This window comes from Falco naumanni, chromosome 9 (genome assembly GCF_017639655.2).
Source record: "Falco naumanni isolate bFalNau1 chromosome 9, bFalNau1.pat, whole genome shotgun sequence".
NCBI classification, from domain to species: domain Eukaryota; kingdom Metazoa; phylum Chordata; class Aves; order Falconiformes; family Falconidae; genus Falco; species Falco naumanni.
The window spans coordinates 26171907-26194032 of NC_054062.1; the positions used below are offsets into that span (position 1 = coordinate 26171907).

Genomic DNA, 22126 nt, shown 5'->3' on the forward strand with positions numbered 1-22126 from the left:
GTAGCCAACACATTAATTCAGAAAAAACTACATCTGACTAGACTCCATTATCAAAGAGATACGATGTTATTCAAATGTTCAGAATGAAACCTTTTATCTTTGTTCCTTAAAAACGAAGGCACATCTTGTAAAGAGCTGATTTTGGATACTGAGGGGTATAGTCTGCCCTTTATAAACTTCAAACAGATTTATATAAAATTCAAACTCCTATCAGATTTCTAGGTCTAGAATATATTTGCCCTATACCATTCGTTTGTAGAAGATCACCTACCTGCTTCAGACCGTGTAATGAAGACCATTAATGACTATAAAAATAGTTTTATACCTAGCAACCACTACATAAACGTTAAATTATGATAAAGGACAAAAGTATCCCATTTTCTCTCTATCCAGAAACTAAAAAGTTATACTCAATATTTGGGTTACTTTATTCACTCATGTCTAAAACCCACCATCTCTATTAACTGGTATTTTGCCGTATCAACGCAATCTGTCCACCTATTATCTTACTTCAAATTTTTTCAGATATCCACTAAGATCCCTCTGTAAATAAATACAGAATTATTAGAACACATTTTCTATGGACAATCCCTGCAAAAAAAAGGAAAAAGTCTTCCATTTGCAGGTTATACAAAGTTTAATTGGGCACCTTCTTTTCCCCTTTAAAAATTTCTTAAGATGACAGAAAGGTAAGGCTTTACTTGCAGAGACTTAAATGTAATACTCAAAATGGTTGGTTAGCACTCTGAAGAATCATAGTAGGGAAAAAAATATTAAATAAATTTCTCCATTGTTCTGCAGGTAACGTGTAACATTTTACCTAATAACTCTATCTGCATCTTCTATAGTTGAAAAGGATTACAAGTTAAACAGATGTACACTTAACAGGAAATTTTAGACAACAAAAGGAAGAAAAAAAAAGCAATTATTTTTCTGAAATTCAGATTACAAACATACGAATTTATGTTGATTTTGGAAATAAAGGTAAAGGCTAGAGCTGCATACTTGCACCGGTGCACATCAGTACTTTTTTCCGATTCCCACACATTCACTGCTGCTTAGATGCCAAGAGCCATTTCTCTCCAAATTCTGGAGGCATTCTAAGGTGCCTCAGTCACACAGAGAAGTAAAATTCTTCTATTTTTCTAACGGAGTTCCTACAGAACATGAATTCAGAACCAAATTGCAAAGACTAGATTGCTCCTCGAAATCAGTGTCAAGGTATTAAGTTGAAAGTATAGTTAGCTAGTTAGCTCATCACTGTGTCCCTAGGACACCGTTATCTCCACTTCAAGGAGGAGGGGAAAAAAAAAAAAAGAGAATCAGCAGTTTCAGTATCTTAAGTACTATCTTTTGCAGTATTCTGTAAATGGAAAGCTTTCATGTGATGAAAAGGTTCCTTTTCCTCATTCTTCTATGCACACACACACACAAAGAAAATACAGGTTTTTTAGTAAAAAAAAAAAGGCACCAGTGACTTGATAAGCCAACAGAAAACTTCTGTTCATGCAAGACTGAATAAATTTTCCTGAGACAAAACAGCTTAATACTAGACCAAGCTCAAACAGAGCACTGAGTATCACCCTGGAAATCTTAAGCTTTGCTTACAATTAGGGTAGTCCAGTGTCTCTTTTGCTCGCTGCTTCTGGCAAAGAAGGTGAGTTTGACATAGCAAGAGAAAATGTGGAATAGAGATGTAATTTTTGAAGTTTTTTTCACCACCATGTGAAGCAAGCATCTATTTAAAAGCCCTTGCCTTTTTCTAACATGATACACAGTTGCTTCAGCTGAATTAAAGTCCGTTTAAGCTTCGTGAACTTCAACCATAGCTTGATTAATTCACCTCCATTTCACAATCAACTTCAAGACCACACATTTCAAAACCTCTGTAGCTATATAAAACCCAGAGGGTCCTTCTCCCTTACAAATGAGGAGGAGAAATAAATTTAATGCAAAAAAATGCAGTGTTTATACTTGACACATACACTAAAACATAGAGAAAAGGACAACTGTCAGTGTGTGTGTACACACGTGCCAGTGCTGTTAAATCAGAACAAGGAAAGACCGTGAAAGGACATTTTTACCTGTAAATTATCCTGGCCACACAGCAGTAGTAATCTACATTACTACTGATGAAGTGTGGAAGTGGGGGGAAATGAAAACTCATGGAACTGCTGGGCTCAGAGGACTGTGATCAGTGCCACAAAATTCAGCTGGAGGCCCATTACTAATGGTGCACCCAGAGGGACCAATGCTGTTACACACAACGTTTTCCTTAATGACATGCATAATGGGACTGAGCGTACCCTCAGCAAGCTAGCAGACCATACAAAATTGGGAGTAGTTGTGCTGCTACTCAGAGGGACCTCAACAGGCTGAAGAAACAAAGTTCAGCAACAGGATACACACATTCCTCACCCAGAGAGAAATAATCCCGTGAACTACTAACAGGCTAGGGACCAACCAGATGGGCAAGTGGGCAGAAAAGGATGTAGGGGATCATGGTCAACAAGACATTGAGCATGAGCCAGCAAAGTGCCCTTGCGGCAACGAAGGCCAACACCTTCCTGACCTGCAGTAGGAAAAGCATTGCCAGCAGGCTTAGAGAGGTGATCTTTCCCCTCAGCACCAGTGAGGTCACATCTGGAGTAGTGTGTCCAGTTCTGGGCTCCCCAGTACAAGAAGGACATGGACATACTGATGTGCATCCATTAAAGGGCCACAGACATGACATGGGTATTGCAGAATCTGTCATATGAAGAGAGGCTGGAAGAGCTGGGATTGTTTAGCCTGGAGATGGCTCAGGAGGGATCTTTTCAGTATGCATAAATACCTGATAGGAAGGAGAATAGAAGACACAGATTCTTCTCAGCAGCATCCAGTGAAAGGACAAGAGGCTGAAGGCATAAACAGAAATACAAGAAATTCCCTTTTGGCACAAGAAAAAAATATGTTTCATGTGAGGATTGTCCAACACTGAAACAGGTTGCTTAACGAGGCTGTAAAGTATCCATCCTTGGTAATAATTCAAAACCCAACTGGACACAGCCCTTGGCAACATGGTCTAGGTGACTGTTTCGAGCAGGGGGATTGGACTAAATGATCTCCAGAGGTCCCCTCCAACTTTTCCAGTTCTGCAATTCTGTGGTTATATATCCATCTGATCTTCTGTGTAAATAGCTCCGTTACACATATAAAGGCAGACTACTGTTATTTAGCATGATAATGTTAATGTCTTATCCTGAATTTTCAATGTATCACTTGACCTACTCTGCTTTCCTCTCTACAATTGAAAATTTCAATTATGAAGTAAGAATAATACTACACCATAATTTCCATGGAAATCTTGTTGCACTTTGGGGATTAAGCAAAATCAACACTAATGAAAGTTTAAAAGAAATGTTGCAATATCAAAACGCAATAAGACTAATGCAAAATACTATTTTTAAAAATGAAACATTTTAAAAATAGTTGTTTCAAAACCACACTAACTTAATGAAATGTACCTATATTCCTATTTCAGCTTGTTTTTCAAGCCATTGCAGCACATATGTCCCTTTAACAGCTTTTCCACTTACTTCAAGTTTCAGTTGGAAATACCTACTTCATTAATACAAAGGGCTTTCTTCTCCAGGCTTAAAAACTTCCAAATCTATTTGTTAGTTTTAGCCAAGGGGGCTTAACCGCATTTTTTTCCCCTATAGAAATTTCTTCAATATTTGAACAGAATAGATTCTTACATTAATAATTAGAAAAGCTAAACTTCTAAGGATGCATGAAAGGGTACTGGCTTTCTGAGGCTACAGATGGAGGTGCAGTCCCACAGCAATATTAGCAAGAGATTCTAGTTTCCATTCAAAACTTGGTAGGCAGCAGGAAGCCTGATAAAGCTCTGGTAACTGTCACTTGTTTCACACATCCCAGTAGAAATAAGGACTGGATTGAAAACAGGAACCTGCTTTAACAGAAAAGAAACGTCTACAAAAGCAGGAAAGACACCCCAGCAAATGAATCCTGGAGAGATTCTTTACTTTTGAGGTCAAGGAAACTTGAATGTAAAACTGAGAAGAGGGCTTCAAAGCCCTTTCACCAGCAAGATGTAATTGTCTTCTGTGGAGCCACATGAACCAGCTGTTTTTCTGAAGTAATATACAGAGACCTACAATATCTTTAAATAATTTCAAAAAACTACTCATCACAAACATAGGTCAGTCTATTATTTAACTGAATAACCTAAGTAAATTTTATATTATGCAGTCACAATTACTACTTTCTACTTCTCTAGTGCATTTTCAGTAGTAATTCAATGACTCAATTTTCAAGTGTTGCCCATGTCATCATGAAAATCCCACTATATTTCACCTCTATCTCATTTGATTGTTAAGTCCCAAGAAAACACCATCTGAGCAGCTGAACACAACGGACAATAATTTTAAGGGGGGGAAATGGGGAAAGAAAGAAGCGGTAGGGACACAAAGCTGACTTAGAATGTTAAACCAAGTATTAAAAAAAAAAAAAAAGTATTTGGATCAGCCCCCTGCTCTCAACAACTAAGGCACAATGGCTACTCAACTATTAAATCATGCTTCCTCCCTAGATTATGAATGGATTGGCCACAGGGTTGGAAATTTACAACGAACCCACTACCATCAACAGAAATATGTAGCGTACTACCCCTTTTAAACAGTGAATAGCAAAAAAAAAAAGCAAGATCAAAGTGGAGAGTATATTGGAGAGTAGAAAGAAGCGGTACTTAGGTAAGAGAGAGGCAAGTCACCTAGGCAACTGTTATCCTGACTTCAATATATGAAAAGTTGGGGTTTTCTTTTTTTCAATTGAAAGCTAATTAACAATAAGGAGGACAATTTTAAAAAAAAAAATCAGGATAATTTCAACATAACTTCAAAAAGACATATTAGTCTGGAACAAATAATTTAACTTTTAAAAGCAAATATTAAAGCAAACGAAATCCAGAGTCCAATCTTTCCAGATTTCAGTAAAGAAATTGACACGGTATCACTCAGCAATTATTTACTAAGTTGGAAAAGACGAGGTGTAAAGGGGACATAAAACTGAGTAATGGTGACATATTGAATAGATTTATTTAAAATCCTTCTTCAGACTCACCTTATTTCTTGTCTGTGAATACAGCAAAAAGTAGAGGTGTTTTGATAAAAACTGGTTACAGGAAGCTGTGTCCCCTTGATACAGGGGAGGCTTTTGCTAACTTACAGAAGAAATTGAAGGACTACTGAGATAGGCATATTAGAAACGGGAAAATATTTAGCAATTCTTCAAAGCCACATGATTACAAACAGCAGAATTTCTGTGATTACATGGTGTCTTACCATTTGAGAGCAATAGGAAAGGAGAAATCACATACCCGTGTCTAATTTACTACAAGAAGATTAAGCCAACCTGGCATACCTTTAAAACAAACTTGATCTTCAGCAATATCTGATAAAGGATTTTCAGTAGACCAAGTGGAACATTAGCACTATTCCTCAAGGCTGAAGAAACACTTCAGGTGTGACATGTTTGATGCAGGTGAGGTACATTCAGAATTCAGGAGAATCAAGTTACTAGGCTCTGTATCTTCCTATTTATCCTGTTTTACTAGACAAACTGAAAGGTGCTTGCTTTGCTTGCTTGATCCTAGCACATAAAAGCCAAGGAAGGCACATGATCAATGCTTATAATTCATTGAAGGCTACACACCAAGGAAGGAGTTGTTTATAAATAACAAAAAATATTGAGATATTAAAAATCAGGAACCAAAAGAATGCATTTAGACTATTCAAAGTTCAAGCTTTAAGCATTAGGAGACAGATTTTTAAACATCTTTCCAGAAAGAGCAACAGGCTAAAGTACTTCACTGGCTTTCAGGTAGACTGCAGTGACTTTATGACTGGGATTGGATAAGACTGTTGCCTATCTCAGAAAGACCTTTTCTTCAGCCCTGAGTTACTACAGTGAAGAACTGCTCCCTGTTCTGCTCTCCCACTTCCCAGTATTTTTGCTCCCATTAAAGTTCAACTGGGGCTGTGAGAAGACTACATGCAATTTTTTATCTTAAAGAGAAAACAGTCTTAAGACTTAAACCCCTACCAATCTAGCTTGCATGTTTTTATAGATTACTGCATCAAAGCAGATGACTAGAAGCTCTCCTTGAGATCAAAAGATTTAATCAGCAACTAAACAGAGCAGTGCACTGCAAACATACTGAAATGATATTGCCTCTTTAGGTCTTCATTAAATATTTGTCCTCCTTGCCAGTTTAATGGATTCCTGCTTACTATATGAACAGCCAAAAAAGGAATTTAATTGTACTCTGCATATACATTTCAAATGCTGGCACTACCCTTTCTATGTTGATATTGCTATCTGAGAACTTCACATAAGCTTCTGCTAGGACATACAGCTACCTGCACTCCTCATGACAGACTATTTTTTATGTTAATCATTGAGTAACCTGTTCAAAAGTTTTCTTATGGCAGTGCGTAATTCAAAAACAGCTACAGAAAAGAGCAAGGGCATATTCACATGACTACCAATACGGACCAGTTACTACATAATTATTTGTAGAGCATTAAAAGAACATGAAGCAGTGTTGCAGACATCCAACTCTTCTCCATTCCGCTTCTTTCAAAGCTATTTCTATCAAGAAACATGCAGCGCAATGTCTTCATGATACAAAAAGCATGCTCAACCTGTTGCAAATGTTGAAGAGGTAGGCGGGACTGTCGTTCGCTGATGTCACCAAGCCCACAATCCATTGTATCAAACACAATCAAGTCATTACTGTACACACAACAAAGTCCAGTGACTGTAAACACATTTCCCTACATCCTTCTGCCTGACAAACGATTTTTTCGTTTTAGATTAGAAAATAAGCAAATGCTTTTCCAATGTAACTTGATCCACACTTGGGCAGCCAAACATAAATTTTACTTAAAAACATACACTGGGCTGAAATTTAAGCAGTGACAGAAATTGTTCAAACCCCTAATTTTTCAGAACTTCCATGTTATCCACGTATGACCTACATAGCCAAAGCACTGGCCAGAACAATGCTGGATACATAAAAAAAGGATTTCTACCACAGTGCTATATCAGACTGATAAACATCCACCACTTAGCGTGCTTTGGTCACTTCAGGGAATGTTGTTCATGACAGAATTTCCAGTTACAGAAGAATCCAAGAAAACAAACTGCCCTCCTGTTTAAAGTTCAAAGATGATGTCAACCGTTATTGACTGTCATTTGACCTCTACCATCTTTTTTTCAGTGATAAACCAAATCCTCACCAACAAAATTTCTTTTAACTGTTTTTTTTATGGAGTGAGGCTGACACCTTAAATGTCATAAACTGCTGTACATGTGAGTAGGATTTAGTTCAACAACGACATGCAGTCTTTGATTTGACAGAAAGACTCCAATTCAAAACGTTTTTCCCCCCTCTCACTAGTCTCCTTTTAAATTTTTGTTTTTATTTCTGGCTTGTGCTTATTTTTGGCTCCCTTATTTTGTTGCTGTAGACAGTCACATGAAAACTACTGCATACATGCTTGTTTTCAAAGTAAGCATACTGAGTGGTTAGCCTAACTCATATGTTCTTGCTTACCTCATAGATTTCTGGATTATTACTAGTTTATTCTACTTGTATAGCTCTCTTACCCCACACATATGCACACTTTTACAATAAGCTCACAACTTACGGAACTTGCAAATCACATGTGCCATCGTAGAACACAAACTCCTTAATTCCCTCATTCTGATGACATGACTTAATGCAATGTACAGGCTCCATCTATAACACACAACATCTTTTTAACCAGAAAACAGTATTTTTACATAATTGGAACAAAAGAACTTAATAAGGTTTGCCATTTACAGTATTATGAAAAATGTTAGGCTACTAAAGCAATTAACCCCAATGTAAATTGGTTCCATCTGAGGTGACAAAACCTTAAGTCTAGTTTTGCCAGCAACAAAACTAGTCAAATACATGAAAATTCACTGATGTTATAAAACTAAAGTATTAATAATTTCTACAATATGAAACCATCATCTTACCAGCCTAAAACCCTCATTTCCTATTTTGTGAGGAAACACCTGCTACAGGAATAAATATCCCTAAACACAAACATCATTCTGAACAGTAGTTCTCCCCAGTTCAGCTCATTTAACACACATGTGTCAAGAACTATTGCAGTACTGCCTCAGAGGCAGCATGCTAGGTTCCTGGAAGTAGCTTATCACATTTTAATTTTTTTTTTTAAAGGGTGGCAGTAAAGCAGACATCATACAGATTTTAGTTGCTGTAGTTGAGAAAGTCAACCTTTTCAATGGAATTTGTGGTCTCCCTAGTCCAAGTTTTCTCTATTCTGTATCTCAGAAGATACGGTTTTGTACACACTAAAAACAGAAAGTAAAATTTGACAGCCTGGTCATTCTCAGTCTTCCCATGTGCTGCAAAAATAGGAGGACATATGTAATTCTAAAGCATCATCCTTACGCTATCACCCACTTCCAACTTGCAAGAGATTTCAGGCTATAACGTGTAAATCATTACTACATGCTCTAACAGTACTTTCCATTTAATCAGGACAGAAGAAAAATCCCCTCTACAATTACAATAAATTACTACAGTTTCGTTTTAAATGAAATTACATAGTTTACATCTGACCTGAGTTTCAGTCTTTTCCTAGTGGGAAATACAAATTCAGCATTTGGGTACATAATCCTCAGCGCTCAGCAGCCGACCCACCGCGCACACTGCACATGATTTATAGCCCCTCCGGATTCAGGCGACGAGTCTCGGCGGAGCAGGTGCAACGGGGTACATTTCCCTTCCTTCAGAGACCGTTCCCTCCTATGTAAATTGATGAGCGAGCCGTCCTCAGCCTGGCGGCGGCGGGGCAGGCGCAGCGGAGGGACGGGCAGGCCGGGGTTCCTCGGGCGGAGCGGGGCGGGGGGGCCCGGCTGTGGGCGCTGCCGGAGCCGCCGCACCTCGGACGGCGCCGGGGCCGTGAAAGCGAGCCCGGCTGCACGCAGCGGTGCCGAGCGCAGCTCTTAAACCGCGGCAGGGTCCGGGGGGAGCCTCAAGGGTGTGAGGCGAGCACCCCCCGCACACCCGCCCGCCCGTTTCTCTTCCCCCCTCCCCGCAAGTTAGAAGTGCCCTGCCACGCTATACCCCCCCGCACCCGCCAGCCCTACCCCTCCCCTGGCTGCCGGGGGAACGGGGAGCGACTCCCGACGTCTGTTACCTCCTCCGGAGCCATGGAGAGCGGTGCGGCCGCGGCCTGGGCTCGGAGCGGCTGGCGGCGGCGGCTCCGCACCGGAGCGCGGGGGCCGGCGCTCCGCTCGCTCCCTCGCCCCGCCGCGCTGCGCCGCGAGCCGGCGGCACAGCCCGCTCCGCGGACGTGCGTTAACGGCGGCCGCACCGCGGTGAATTCACCGGCCCCGGCGACCGGGGTGGGGATGCGCCCCGGGGAGCGGGGGGAGGGGGGAGGCGGGGGCGCACGGAGCGCCCCTCCTGCCCGAGTTCGCCCCCGGCGCGGGGCTCCGCCGGCGCGGAGGTCGGGGAGGCTGCCCGCGCCCTGCCGGGTCTGAGGGCGGGGGGAGCCGCCCGGGCCGGTGAGCGGGCCCCCTCCCACCCGCGCCGCCGGCACCCCGGGCTGCCCGGCCGGCTCGAGTCGCCCCACGCGCCGCCCGCGCGGGGAGCCGTTAGGGCGCAACGGGCGCGTCACGCGCGCCCTCAGCCCGCCGGCCGCGGAACCTCGCGCGGGAGCGGGCGGGCGGCGCGAGGCGGCCGCGGGGAGTTGCAAAGGCTCCGCACCGGCTGAACGCCGCGGGCCGCCGCTCGGCGCGGAGCTGCGCCCCTCTCGTCCTCTGGCTGCCCGCGGCCCGCCAGGTGCCTCGTCCGCGGGGAAGCGCCCCAGCCCGCGCTGCCCGCCTCCCGGCACCGGGGGGTCGGCCGGGCAGCACAAGCGTCCCCGAGGGCAGCGGCGGCTCAGCAGCCCTGTGGCCGCGCTCACGTTAACAGGCAGGGCTCGCTTTGTGCGAAGGCGTCCGTCCACCCCATCGCCAGCACCAGCCCTGCTAAAGGCTCGGCCGCTGGCCAGCTGCTGGAGCCGGGTTTCTCCGTGCTACGCACCCCGGTGTCCGCGCGAGCTGCTGTGCCCTGGTCAGCAGCAGCACCGACCCCTGCCCCGGCCCGGCGGCGCCGGTCTCGGCCGGGCCGTTACTACCTCTGCGGCGGGGCAGCGCGGGCCGCTTCGAATACTCTCTGTTGGAAGCTGCGGTACGCTGGAATTGGCGTTTCTTCCCAGCAAGGATAAGCAACCACTCAGCTGTTTAGGCTTTCAGAACAGCTGTTGAAGGCAGGAGCCCCTTTCCATGTCTCTGCTTTTGTTTTCCACTCGAACATAGGTAGAAGTCCTTCAGGTCCACCCCCCCCCTCCAGTACTTGCTACCAGATGTAGTCTACAACACCAAGCAAAAGACACTCTCCCTTACAGCCACCTTATAATCTCAGTCAGGTAGCTCCCTTATCAGGTGATGAAATTTGTGTAGAACAGATGATTTATCACCTATTTTTTATTACCTCTTCACCTCATCTATAAAACCAGGCTTGCCTACCTGGTAACATCATCATGCTTCGAGGGACTGTGTTTGAACAGGATGTTATCAAGGTTTAGCAATTCTTTATTGATCGTGTGCCAGGAGCAAAAGTTTCTCCTGTCACCTCTTGAGGATTTTAGATTAGCAAAGAATTTTCAGCCTGACACAGCTATATATAGAGATTCCCAAGAATCAAACAGAATTCATAAGCTTTACATAGATCCCCCAAATTGTCACAAGCCCTTGGTTGGATAATCATAGGCTATGAGGATTAAAGCTGTGTAAAGAGGAAGATAAATTGAAAAGGTAGAGCACTTTTGTGGGAAAAAATCATCTACATGATATTTTATTGTTATTTTTCCTCTCACATTGTGCTGTGAATTTTTCTGTTACTTGTCTACAAGACAGTAATTATTGTAACTCCACAGCTGAGGCTGCATTGTGGTTTGCACTTACAGCAGGACTAAAATCTCTCTACTTAATATTTGAATGCTTATATTTAGACTACACATTTGGCACAATAGCATCTGATAATTACAGCTGAATTTTCTTTTAAAAATATCTATTTGGCTTCTATAGAGAAAAATCCTAATTGTCCTCCTTTTCAAAATGTTCACATTTTTGTCACATTCGTGAATTCTGAAGGTTCCCATGTATATTGCAAGCCATTCTTACTGTAGGATAAGAACACAGGTAAAGCTGACTTTGAACTTTTAAAATTAAGCATATGGATTCATCCCAGCATTTGTCACAGCCCAATTAAATTTGGCGAAGGTTTGTCAGAGAGTGCTGCTTCTGATTTTGTTTTTAAAAGCGTGTGTCCTGGATTAATATTCTGATGAAGTTTTCTTTTAATTCTGGTGCCTGTTTTTCAGGTGGATTTCATTCATTGTTTTCTGACTGCTTCTGGATATATCCACCATATTACTTCACTTCACTTAGTACTGGTGTTCCAACATGATTATAGAATATTTGGTGGAACTGTTCTATCTAGTTTTTACTGAAAAAAACCCAACATAAATGTTTGCCAGAATCAAAAGTTTCAGGTAAGTTTATCAGTTTTAGCAGGAAAAAGTAAAAAAAAAGTGGGACTTGCCTAAAACTTCTCAATCGCCAATCCAAAACTCGGCTTCTCAGGAGAGTACATTATCTAATATCTTCTGTAATGCAGTTGTTCATCTTAAAATCAGTTCGTTTCACTGTTCCTACTGAAGGCAGTACCTGAACATCACTCTTCTGATTAGAAATTGTCTCACTGGTTTCTCTCTCAGTAGTGGTTTTACATGTTAATCTCTTCTGTTCACCATTTGATGTATCTATATACAACAGGCAGGTTTTATTTAATTGAACCATATCCTCATTTAATCTCTTAATAAAACAAGTTCTGTATTTCCCTGATGACATCTATGACCTATTACAGTTTGAATTAGTCTGTCTTAAACCCTGATGGATAGAGTTTTATACCTGGCATTCTAGTAAACTCTTACTAGTAATGTGTGTAATAGAATTAAGTCTCTCATCTCCATTTAAACACCAAGATGGGATTGGCCTTTCTTTCATGACTTTCCTGTGTTGATAGCTTATAGCTTGTCTTGTGCTCAGTACTAACATATTTTTCTCATGCTGTACAACTTCTGATTCTCCAACTACCAGATTATACCCAAATTCTTCTTGAATTTTGTTATCCTATAACATAACACCAGTTCTTGGATCCACTGTCTTGCGTGTGCTGCTGACAAGTTGGGAATCGACAGTAAATTTCACGTTTTCTTTTTTTTTTCTAAGATTACTGATGAAATTACTAAGAGGTACTGAAGCATGGGTCCTCAAACTTTTTAGCCAGGGGGCCGGCACGCGGATGAAGCGGCAGGTAGTCATCTGCGGCTGCTTGGTTTCCCCCCCAACCCCTGGTGGTGGTGGTGGTGTGTGTGGGGGGTTTCTGTAAATACCGGGGGCCGGATTGAGGATCCTGGGGGGGTGTATCCGGCCCTAGTTTGAGGACCTCTGTACTGAAGTAATAACAGTAATTCTTAAAAACTCTAGAGAGTTCACATTGATCTCTTTTCAACATAAACCCTTTTCCTTGTCCGCTTCACAATTTTTGTGCTAGTTTTCATCTCTTCCACTTAAATAGTTGCTGCTTGCAGGTGGCTACTGTTAAACTCTGGAAGAAGCACAGGTGCTAAATGAGATAGTGGATACGGTGTCAATTGTTTGTGATAGTGTGATAAAGGTACAGTATAATTAAAAGGATAGAGGAGAAAAACATGTATGGCTAGCCTGGTGAAAGTCCAAAGTCCAGTGTATCTGTTGTGCTAGAATCCCTTCTTAAAAATGGCCTAGGACTGTGACTCAAAGAACAATCACCATTGCTAGAGATGGGGGAGAAAGGACCTATTTTCAATGCTTTTTACTTATTTCTTCTGGTTTTGGAAATTCTCCAGATTCTTTATCACAGAGCTCAATTGCATGGACAGTTTTATTCATGAATCATCTTGGTTACTTTTGTAGAGATATGTACCTATAAAAGTATCCAAGATTTCAAAGCCTGGATTTCTTATATTGTTTTTATTTATTGAAGTACCACTTTATGTTTCTACTAAATGATTAACATCCTTGCTGATGCCTTATTGGTATTAAAAGATAGACAGATTTATTACATATGGATGCACAGTTCCAGTATTGCAACATCTGAATTTATATGGGCATGGGTTCATTGGCAATATTTCAAATAATATGTGTGTTCATGTTGTGGATCACTTCAAGTTTCAGTGCTGTCACATCTAGACATTTAGAGTTGGTGCATCTCTATCAAATACTTTGGATGAAATCTTGATTACACAAAAATCAAAGAAATTCTGCTAGTTCCTTCATCAGCGCTAGGATTTCATTTACTGACGTTTTTCAGAGGGTTCACTGTGTTTGAGATTAAACCCCTAATTACAGTAGCTTATATAAAATATAAACATAGATGTTTTCTAGATTTTTTTCCTAGAAAATGAATTATATAGAAGAAAGAATATTTTATGATAGGATCAATCCTGATATAGTAAAACTAAAAGCAAATGATAGTAGTACAGCTATGTGAAATATCCCTGGCCTGAAGGCCATATGACATTTGCTTGATTCAAGGCTTAATACTCAGAGTTTGGTACAATTATTCATCCACTAAGGTTCATGGAGTTGGTCTGATTTACAACTAATTCTGGCCACTACACAGAAACCGTGGTTTCAGTTGAATTATGATTATTTGTTTCAGTCTGAAGCACAGACTAAAATTCAAGGCATAAAGGGTGTCTTTTGCCTTGATTTGCAATTATTTTTTAAGTGAATTAAACATCTGACGAGTAATTGAGCAGATCTGCTTTTCTGTACTAAGAGTGAATTTGACTCAACTTTTCCTCATTCTCCAAAGACCTTTTCTTCGGAGCTTTATAACTAAGTGAGGTTATCTAGACAAATATGGATTTCAGTCTGCATAAAACTTACAGGACTTTATCATATGAAACCTCAGGGCTTGACATAGGCAGTGTCTGGTATTCAATACAGTACCAACCTTTGAAATACTCCAGAGAAGTGCCTCTTCTTTCATGTTTATTTAGTGATTGAGTATTGTAATTCCTGACATCTTAATCACCATTAAATTTCTTTTTCTCACTGAAGTCCTTATGAACAGTAAAGTGATAGACACAAGGTACTGAGAGGACATCAGTGGTGGTGAAAGATGACAAACTTATTTTCCAAAAATGGGGCAATTCCGTCATTCCTGAAGGGTTACTGAGGGCATTCCAAACAAGTGTAGATAATTTTTTAAGCAGAAACACTTTGCCATATATTCTATTTCTGACTTTAAAAATTACCCTTAATTTTAAATACCCTCACTCATATGTCCATTGCACTGCTCTAAATTGTGTCACCAGAGGCAGTGCACTGAAGAAAGAAAAGAGAGAAAATAGGAAGGGTGAATGAACAGTCACAGCAAGGAGTAAGATGATCCAAAAAAAGATATTAGTCCGAATTGCTAGTCCAGCTGAGTTGTACCTTCTGCAGACTCAGAACAGATGATAACTAAAAGTAAAATTGCTTTTGTAGTTTTCTTACCCTGAAAATAGCCTAAAATGATCTATACACAGCTAGGGTAAGTTGCAGACAGGGCTGGTGTCTAGGTACACCACCTCTGAACATTCTCGTGAAGCTGTGCACTTAGCCAAAGAGCAAAGCATGTTGTAGACTTTCCCTTCAGAACCTCGATGCATTTACAGCTTCTGAAGGAGCAAGACATGAGATCACTGGAAGGAAAACTCACTACGCCACAATGCTGAACCAAGACTTTATTGTTTTGCTGGCCCTGAAGTTTCAGCTGAAATGTGGTTTATAATACTGTAAAATTATAGGTCAGGTAAACCTCACTGCAGCTCTTGGGTATAGCTGTCCCTCTTCATTTAAGATAGGTGTAAGAAGTCATTATGCTGCTTTGCAGAAACAAGTAGCTGGAATGACTGTAGTCTCTAAACCCCAAACACAATTACATTCCTCTGTACAAAACAAAAGCTTGAAAGAGCCAGATGAGAATGTGAGTGAAGTGGGTGGAGTGGTTTTGCTGTCTTAAGCAGGAAATAAATACAAGTGAAACAAATAGGGGCTATGTATGTAGGACATACATAAACATCTAGAAGCAGCCAAAGTGTAGAAGGAGCTAATGTCCAGTTACTGCCACGAGAAAACCTGGAAAGGTTTTGGGCTGCTGGCACAGACTGACATGGGTTGGAAAGTCTGTAAAAAACATGTTTTTTCAACATGTATAATTTCTGCTATTCTCAAGGAAACAGGATTTTTTTAATGTTGCTTTTTAGAAGCAGACTGCTCTGAAAAAAGATCAATCTCTATTAACAGTTCCTCCTTCTAGTGGGAATAGTCTACAAACCTCCAAATTTTGACCAGCCGTTGGGCATAATAACAGAGCTGTGTGACAAAGTGATAAATTGCAGATGTAAATATACATGCTATTATTAAAGTGATAAATCTCAGATATAAATATACATATTGTTATTAATTGATTTACAGAATTCACATTTCCAGAGGTACACCTTCCTTTAAGGTGTTCATAAGAATTATTTATGCTTTGGGAGATGAAACTGGTATATCTAGCTATCATTCAAATACTCCAAAGACCTGCTAAATCAAAAAGACATTCCTATAAAGGAGAAAAAGTTTTTAATTCTCAACTTTTATGTGAAGATTAGGTGTCTGTAACCTCCCCAACACCCAGCAAATCTAGGAAAAAATAAGAGTATGTAAGCATGTGTTTTCTGAATTTGTTCCCCAGAGCCTTGAAAAAAGCTTAGAAAAGGAAAGAGCTTTTTGGGTAGTGGGCTGATAGTAGCTTGGAGCAAGTGGTGAAGGAATACTCTGTTGCCTTATTCAGGGAAATAAGATTTTGTAGTTTCTTGTAGACAAACAGGATCAGCTCAAAGAAACAGCTGTACAAGAGGACAACCCATCAAGCTTAGACCCACGGTTCAACTCAGTAAAGTATGAGTACATTCCTGACTTAACCAGACCAGGAAACAGTTATCTCAAATCATGTTTCCCAAAGCAAACCTTGACAATAATCCAGATTATGCAAATGATTAATTTTCTCAATGCACATGTAACTGTCGACTTCATTATTAATCAGCTGGGCTTTTTCTATACCTGTAGGTAAATGAAAGAACTTATGTGGAAGGTGCAACACACTCATGGATGAAACATTCCGTGTGTGAAAGAATGAAACATATTGAAATGGACACCTCTGCGCTTTCTAAATCTCACAGTATCAGTAAGGACTCCCATATTCTTTAAGGGTAACAGTTACGTATGGAATGCATTTTTTTTCTTTTTACTTTGCTACATAAATGTACAGCATATTGTGCAATGGTCACATTAGGGCAGTCAGTTATTACTGTAAATAAGGGAAGTATAGATGTTTAAAATAAGCACACACATGCATATTTTACTCAACAGCAAAAAGAACCATCTTGAAGAATACAGCAGTGATTGCTCAAGTGCTCAATACACACAAAATAATCTCACTATTAAAAAAGGATATGAATGCCATGCTGGAACTGATCAAAGGTCCAGTAGTCTGTTTCCAATGTATAGTTATAGAATCATAGAATCACAAAATACTTCAGGTTGGAAAATACCTTTAAGATCATCAAGTCCAATCATTAACCTAGCACTTCCAAGTCCATCACTGAATCTTGTTCCTAAATACCACATCTACATGTCTTTTAAATACCTCCAGGGATGGTGGCTCCACCACTTCCCTGGGTAGCCTGTTCCAACGCTAGACAACCCCTTCACTGAAGAAGTTTTTCCTAATACACAATCTGAACCTCTCCTGGCACAACTTGAGCCCATTCCCTCTTGTCCTGTCACTTGTTACCTGGGAGAAGAGACCGACCCACTCCACCTACAGCCCCTGTCAGGCAGCTGTAGAGAGAGAGAAGATTTCTCCCCTGAGCCTCCTTTTCTTCAGGCTAAACAACCCCAGATCCCTCAGCCGCTCCTCATAGGACTTGTTCTCTAGACCCTTCACCAGCTTTGTTGCCCTTCTCTGGGCATACTCCAGCACCTGAATATCTTTCTTGTAGTGAGGGGCCCAAAACTGAACATGACAGTTGAGGTGCAGCCTCAACCGTGTTGAGCAACAGGGGGACCATCACTGCCCTAGTCCTGCTGGCCACCCTATTTCTAATACAGGCCAGGATGCTGTTGGCTGCCTCGGCCACCTGGGCCCACTGCCGGCTAGCGTTCAGCCAGCTGTCAGTTCATCTACTTTCCTATCCTTGGCCACTAGCAGATGGTTAAAGACTATAAAAAGAGTGCGTACAAATTGGTCCTTTCAGAGGAACATCCTCCTACCTTCTGGCAATAAACAGTGTAAAGGTCTTCTGAAGCAGAGGTTCTGTACAGTCTTACGTTCAATAGCCACTGTTGGACTGAATGAAGAAAGAACAACATAAGCAATGATTGAACACTTACTGAAAAGGAACAGTGGCAGCTACTGAATCTTCAGTGCCACCACATACACCACCCTGGGTTTTCCTCAGAGGTCTCCTGTCTGATTACTCACCAAGTTTGACCCGTTTAGCTTGTGAGATCTGACAAAATCGCAGCCTGAGTTGGAGCATCTGGGATTTAACTTTTGTTTATAAAACTTAATTAGGAGATTTTTTCTTTCTTTCCATTTTTTCCCAGCTCTTCACTGTTAAAAAACATATAACACCCTACATAGGCACATACAAACAAATAAAACAAGTAAAAGCAAACCACAACAGTCAGTGAAGTTACTTGCTATAGAAATAGCAGTGCTGGCATTAGCACTTCAAAGGGAAAAGCTATTTTAAAATTTAACTGCTTGGCAGATGCAGCAGATATAGAACAGGAACCAAAGAGAGGTGAGGAGGGAGGGAGAGTAGGAAGAGGAGGAAAATGAGCGGGGAGGGATAGGAAAGCAGATGAACTGTACATTAATTCAAGGTAAAAATAGCCAAACTCGGTGTATGTACTGGCAGTGAAATGCTGGCAATGTGGAACCCAGTAGCAAAATCCCCATTGGCTTCAGGGAAATCTGTCTTTCACTCTGCATCAATATTTTTACTCTTAGGTACGGTGTCAACACAATTCCTCAAGGTATTTATTTCTGTTTAGTTCATAGTTGCCAATCACTTACACTACAGCAATTCTATAAATATTGTGAAGTCGAGAAGGAAACTGACCCTCACTACTGTTTTCAGCACTACATTGGAAAATCAGGGTAAAAACCTTTTGGGTTTTAAGGAATAAATTACTATTCATACCGATAGTATTATACAACCATAAATAGCCATTTGTTTTATATTATACTCCTGTATTTTGAAGCAACTGGTAAAGAGTTTCAGTCCCTTGATTCCTGGGATTTGCTGTCATCTACTACACCACTGAACTCCTGATGCAATAATGATTTTAAAGACAAAGCTTTAAAACAGTATGTTTAGTCTGTAGTGCAAGATATATGGAAAAGTTAGTCTACATCAATGCATAACTGATTGTTCTTCAGGCTGAAAAATATTCATGGAGAAGTATTTTATATACAGTCAGTCGGATTGCTGTGGTAACACTGAATAACCTTAGCTGGCTTATTAAATCCATCCATGATAGATTTTTTTTGTTTTCTGTTCTTTGCCAATAGTAGTAATAATCATGTAGATAAGTCATTAGACTATTACAACTTTGTCATTTATTCTTAAATCTGTTCTGAACAGGATTCAGATAGCATCGTTAAAAAGTTACTATCCTTGCTACTGTTGTTCCAGAAGATTCTTCAGTTAAAGTACATCACAGTAAATATGAAGAAACATATCCATATCAAAGTAATTTTCAGGATAACCTTCGTCTTGATATGAGCAGTCCATTTCATAAGCACTGCATGACATTTCACATGAAGCTTTGAAGGAAAGGAGATACGTTCTCTTCAGTGATCCTAAAACAACTATGGCAGATGCATACACTTTTACAATGGGGGATCACACTCCATCAATCAGGTGAAGTTTTCTGAGTGGCGTATGGGAAGCAGGTACAAGCTCATAGCTCCAAATGTATCTACCTTGTGGAGAAGCTCATTATACAGGAGAGGGCAAAGGGTGACCCATGAACTTATGGGATTGTAGTGGAAGGACTGTACTTGGCCCTTTATAAGGACTGTAAAAAAAGGCAGAACTTTACAGCTTCACTGAAGAGGGCACAATTCCAATTTAGACTTTTTTGGCAAATTATTTTCTCTCTTCTTTTGTAAGAAGGAAAATGAGAGCAAAGTAGTCTGTTAAGAAATACCAATTTTGTTTGTTTGGTTTTTTTTTTTTTTCCCCTGAAATTTGCATTTAAAATTAGCTTTGTTTATCTAGGTGCTCAGAAAATGTTGGGTGGGGATTTTATTTATCCAGACATTATGGAATGGCCATTATTCTTTTAACAGGATAAAATCTTGCTATGATTTAAGAGAATACAGTAAAAGATTGTGAAGACACTAACACAAAGTAAATCCACCATTTTCAAAGCAAAATGTGAAGTCTTGCTGATCAGCCAAGTGAGAGACCGATAGATGGTTGTTAACAATAATAATTCCCCATACCTTTATTTTATTCACTCCATCTTTTGTGTTTCCTCCTGCTTACTTCTCCATGTCTGTAAAGTGCAGGCCTTTTGAAGTTCCGTTGTCTATATGGTTGGGCTGACTGTTATTTAATTACTTTTTTAAAAATCAGCAGTTTTGCTCCATAGCCTCAAATGTTGAAGTCCCTGGCTGAAAAACAGGTTTGGTAGCAGATTAGTCTCAAGGAGAAAACATTTAAGGGAAATGCCTAAGGTTAAAAATAAAGAAATATATCTAAAATACAAATAATTTAATGTTTAAAATCATTGGGCCTTCATTTTCACCTATGTAGCTATATTCATTCTGCGTTAAATGAATCTGAGGAAATGTGGAAAGTTCTAAACATAAAATTATAAAAAAATAGTACTTGTAAACTAGTTACACTTTGTTCAGCTCCCCAACTGTTTTTTGACTGAGTCTATTTTATAGTAGCCTGGAGACTGAATGTGCTACAGCTCCCTTAATACATTGCAGTTTTCAAAGTTAAGAGTTCTCAGCAACTCCTGCTTTCCGGTTGAAAATGTTTTCAGCCGTTTACACGTGTATCGTGAAATGGACCTCTCACATCTGTGCCTACATTTCTAGAAGTCAGCTGAGACTTTGCCGTTGACCCATGACAGAGGAAGTTGAAAACATTCGACTGAAGTGTTTAAGATTTGCATCACAGAATCAAGATCAATAGCACTTTGTCTGAGGCAAGCTGTCCTTGCCTGGAACAGCCTAACTACAAAATATCAGAATTAAGGTGAACAAGGAAATACACACTTTTTATAGATGAGGAACTGAAGAAATGACAGTAATTAAAACAAAAAAGGGTAGCCCTTGACTTCATTTAGGTTTTGATATTTGGTCTCTTTGTGATGGTTTATACTATTTCAGTTAGCTTTTTTTCTTGGTAAGTATATACTTTAATTGGGTCATTTTAACACATCAGAACACTATGGGATATTTTAACCAAATAGAATCCACATCTCTTGGACTCTAACCCATCAAAGCTTACTCAGTAATTATTTTAGTCTTGAAAAGAACAGGCTGACATTAAAAGAACTTACCATAGTTGTACAAAAAAGAAATCACCAAAGACAAGAAAATAATGGTATTTGTATTATTCTGATGTTAATTATCTCTTTTGTTCTGGATTCTACTCTCAAATAATAAACTTAATCTTATATTGAGCAATCTCGCCTTCAGTTTGGTATAAATAACTCATGTCCCAGTCAGTTCTTTTCACAGGTGTGCCTGTAACAGAGGAGACCTGCTTAATTAGACCTCCCTCTCCCAAACCCTCAAAGAATCATTGTATTCCTGTGGTTTTAGGTACAACATAATGTTCTAAAAACAAAACAAAAGCCATATGAGAAAAATAAGCCCTTCACTATTAAGAAATAATGCTTTGTAGACAAAGGCTACCATGCTTGTTAACACAGAAAATAGATTTGTTTGCCTCACAAATTGTTGTAGATAGGCTTAATCGGTTATTAACTCTACAGGTAGAGATAATTACAAAGCTTTTAAAATATGCCTTCAAATTTGACGTGGCCAACCTATGCAAAACTGGGACCCAATTTTTCAGAGTGGTTTGTGCTTTCAAAACCCAGCTGATGTTGATGTGGTAACTGTAGGTACTCATCTCCTAAAACCATTCTTATACTAAGTATATACTAAACATAAGCATAATAACTAAATATAATAGTCTTATTCTAAGTATCCAGTATTTAAGACATCAAAACCAGAGGCACTTTTTCAAAATTTTGTTTGGTACAGCAAATCTATTTACATAATCTGAGTCTTCTGATGCCATTATACAAGTAAGATATAACAAGAACAAGAAAACTCCCAACCTCCTAAATAGTGTCTTCAATCATTCCCTAGCTCAGTTTTTCTGGTTTTAAATAAAATGTTCTTTTTAACTTTTTTTGAGTTTGCTTCCAAGAAATGGTTCCCACACTCTTACTCAGAACAATCCTCCATAGAAAACATTCTGGAGATTCCAAAATGTATGTGCAGTCAGTTGTCATTGGGGATTCAAAATTGTCACTAGAGTTCAGAGTTGGTTTGGGGAGCAGAATAGTGGTGCATCCTCTGGAACTTTAGTGAACTTTTATATCATAGCATTCTTTTAGACAGTAACTGTTCTAAAATAATTTCAAAGCAAGCCAACAAAAATCTACAAGCGTTCTATGCTGTATCATTTATTCATCAGATCTGCCACTAGTAGCAATGATAGCTTTGCATGTAATTTGTTAACTAATTGTTAATATAGATGGTTTAATTATAGAGAAAATACTTAAAACCTATAAATATAAGAAGTAATGCTTAATTTTA

At 39.9% G+C, this 22126-nt stretch overlaps 1 protein-coding gene across 3 annotated transcripts in view; it reads right to left on the bottom strand.

Annotated features, from left to right (window-relative positions):
• The window catches only part of LOC121094014 (heparan sulfate glucosamine 3-O-sulfotransferase 1-like), a 61068-nt gene extending 51708 nt beyond the window's left edge, over positions 1–9360 (bottom strand). For 2 of the 3 annotated variants that reach the window (XR_005829706.1, XM_040607102.1), the window contains exon 1: positions 8690–9069. The gene's annotated coding sequence lies outside the window, so the exon portion shown is untranslated. Of the gene's footprint in view, positions 1–8689; positions 9070–9269 lie in introns of those variants that run through there. The other variant, XR_005829709.1, reaches the window with a different exon arrangement.
• Positions 9361–22126: the final 12766 nt, after the last annotated feature.